This window comes from Triturus cristatus, chromosome 7 (assembly GCF_964204655.1).
Source record: "Triturus cristatus chromosome 7, aTriCri1.1, whole genome shotgun sequence".
Lineage (NCBI taxonomy): Eukaryota > Metazoa > Chordata > Amphibia > Caudata > Salamandridae > Triturus > Triturus cristatus.
In genome coordinates, this window is record NC_140590.1 from 1271116876 (window position 1) to 1271120009 (window position 3134).

Genomic DNA, 3134 nt, shown 5'->3' on the forward strand with positions numbered 1-3134 from the left:
TCACAAGGTCAGCGCTGTGAGAAAGGATTGGTCATCTTCGCCATGCCCCTATTGTACCTGCACGAGTGGGCGGGGACACAGCCCACATTTCTAATGGGAGATGCAGAAGCGTGATTGGGGGTGCGAGCCCAGGCCCAATCACGGAACTCTTAAAGAAAGAAGGAAAATAAAGTTCAGAGAACGTTTTAAATTGCAGTGGCCATTTTCTGTTGGCCTTGCTGATGTCATTGCCAGGGCCAAGGTTCATGTTTGGGTGGGCCAGGCTCATGTTTGGGTGGGCCTGGCCCACCCGGCCCACCCTCTAGAACCGGGCCTGGGCGGGCCCCAGATTTGCCCGGTCTCTGTCCGGGCACGCCCCGCACCCATCCCATGCTGCGGCCGGACACCAAACCTATCTGAGGCTGAGCTGTGGCCACCTTGCCCCGCATTTTCCTCCTCCCTGGCAGGCTCTGCTGCACAGTGAAAATTGGGCAACAGAGTCCTGCCCACAGCTTCACAAAAAGATCCCGCTTTTCAAGGCACCAAAGAGCACTATATGCGCTCGGGCCACCTTGCCCCGGCTTTTCCTCCTCCCTGGAAGGCTGTGCTGCTGGGTTGATTGATTGTGCATACAAACACGAGACGAAGCTCTGCTCGCTACACCCAAATATATTTCCCCGGCACAGATGACGAGAAATTGAGTCTGATCCTACATATAAGTTGCAACAATACCATTCACATGGCACTCTATTAGTTGAAACACCCTGGGCCATGTGAGGAGACCTTCAAAAGCTTAGAGGATGAAACGCGTCGACAATATTGTGGATAAATGAAGTTGGACGATATGTTTTTAAGAATCTCATAGAAGGGCAAAGGAATTGACTGTTTAAGCGCTCGCATTTGCTTGTTTTGTCCAGTGCTTAATTTGAGCTGGTGGTCTCTGGTGGTCAGCACGGGCGCTAAATCATCAACACCGACACTTTTCATTGGCACCAGTTAAGGACACATTAATTTATGGTAGGCACAGGGAGATTAGGGGATTTGACAACCACTCAAAAAGGGGGGACCCCTAAAATATGATAAAGGCAGGTAGAGTAGGGGAAATAAGAGGGACCAATAAGGAAGGCTACCTGCCAAGATAATTCAAGAAGGCCCTGTAAAGGGTCCGGGGATAAGAAACCACACACCGTGGACAGACCAGGACAAACTTCAAGTAAACAGCAATGTCTTTGAATCACACTCAACTTTATTAATTTTTTTAGTGTGATCAAACTTTTTTACTCGAATTGATAAACAAACATTAGAAAATTCACAAAAGAGAAATAACTCGGTCCCACACATCTCATTCACAAACCGCAATCATACTGACACACATTCCACATTGACATCATCAATGTACCCATAAGTAACAAAAGAAATACCAATACTGAAAAAACTTTATTGTCCGCCTTTCTTTGGCGGAGGATTATATTGAATGAAAACAACATAAGCCAATAACCTATTTTTACATCTATTTAATATATTTGATCTTTCAATTATTTAAAGGTCACTTTTATTTTTGAGTGATTTTTAAGCAATAAATTGTAAACATGTAACTAAAGACAAACATTAGCTGTGGACATATAAAACTTTCTCACTTCAGACACACCCAATTTTTTCACATTTCTTATAACATACATTCATTCACATACCATACTGCGCAGTTCCAAACATACAAAATACCACACACCAATCAACAGATATTTTAAATTCTTACAAGGAATATTTAGAGGGAATATTTACATGGGGGCCATAGAAACATATTTTGTCAAAATGGAGCACAAAGATGCAAACATTTTTTAGGGGTTATTTTAAACTCTTATGGCCCAAGGGTAATGGTCGACGCGTTTCAAGCCCCGTCTATTCTTGGGGCTCTCATCAGGACCTAGAAGCTGAAGAGACAGGGAGAAACGTAGTACTACTAGAACGCCACTATTCTGTCTAAACAACTAGGCAGCTTGTCAGGATTTTACCTTTAAGGGAGACAAAAACGTCCAGGGTCGTCTTAAGACCTACGACAAAAGGAGCCAATAAAAATCAGCACGACTGAAAAGCCATTCATTAAATCATACATTCAGTTTGAATGTTCGGAAAACACATGCTTACTTTATGTGTGTCTCGTCTTGTCTTGAAGGAGTGGTGATTTAACTGAAAGGAACGGGAGTGGGGAGATTAGTTTGGATAAAATGAGAAGTTTTCTAAGAGATGGAAAGCTACACTTAGTGACTTACTGATGGTTGTTCGCAATCTCTTCGCTCAGGGTGACGTGTCGGTAAGAGAATCTTTTCAGGAATGTGTTTCAACTACTGTGGAGATGAAAAAATGCCGAAATCAAAACCCGCTTCAAGGGGAGCGTCTCTTAAACAGTTTTAAAGAAGAGTGCAAGGTACCTTCATATTCACAGCAGTCGCGGCTCTTAAATCCGCGTGTAAACAGCTTTGGTTCACTCTGTTGCTGGAAGAGAAGGGAGGAGAGCTTAGTCTCACTCTGCGTATTATCGGAATAATTTTGTATGCAGCTAAAAGGGAATACCGCTCTGTTCGTATTATAAATACCTGCAAGTCTTGCGAATTTCTTTCCGTTGTGGAGACCAGTCCTACTGTGTTCCGCATTCAGGAACGAAGTCTCGTAGGATTTAAAAGTGTACCTTCGTTGTGCGAGTATTCATGGGACTTGTAGTTCGAGTCTCACGGGCTCATGGGATATGTAGTTGACAATACATTTCTATGGTTGTAGGATGTCACTTCTAAGCACCGTGTTTCTATGTTCCAAGTTGCGGTGAATTTCTGCGGGAGGGATGACCCACAACAAACCCTTCCTTTATCTTAGATTGTATATTTCGGAAAGTTCGTTCAGGCCGTTCACAGCTGTGTTAAATTTAATAATTAGCATGGCTTCTCTACTTGACAGTTTTGCGTCAATATCTCCTCCTCTTAAATCCTGTTCTACTTTCGAGATCACCGTCCATTTCAAGTCTGATGATTGTATGTTTTCCAATGGTTTACCAGTGGTGCGTTAAGTACATTTTTGTTGATTCTCGATTTGTGCTGGGAGATCCGGGCTCTAATTTCTTGGCTTGTTTTCCCAATATACAGTTGGTTACATGGGCATCTTAT

At 43.2% G+C, this 3134-nt stretch overlaps 1 long non-coding RNA gene across 1 annotated transcript; it reads right to left on the reverse strand.

Moving 5' to 3' along the window:
• Positions 1–1666: 1666 nt before the first annotated feature.
• On the reverse strand, positions 1667–2163 carry LOC146811803 (uncharacterized). Its single transcript, XR_014965837.1, has 3 exons — positions 2125–2163; positions 1992–2030; positions 1667–1910 (listed from the first exon to the last, which is right to left on the reverse strand). It is a non-coding gene; the product is annotated as an uncharacterized LOC146811803 (long non-coding RNA).
• Positions 2164–3134: the final 971 nt, after the last annotated feature.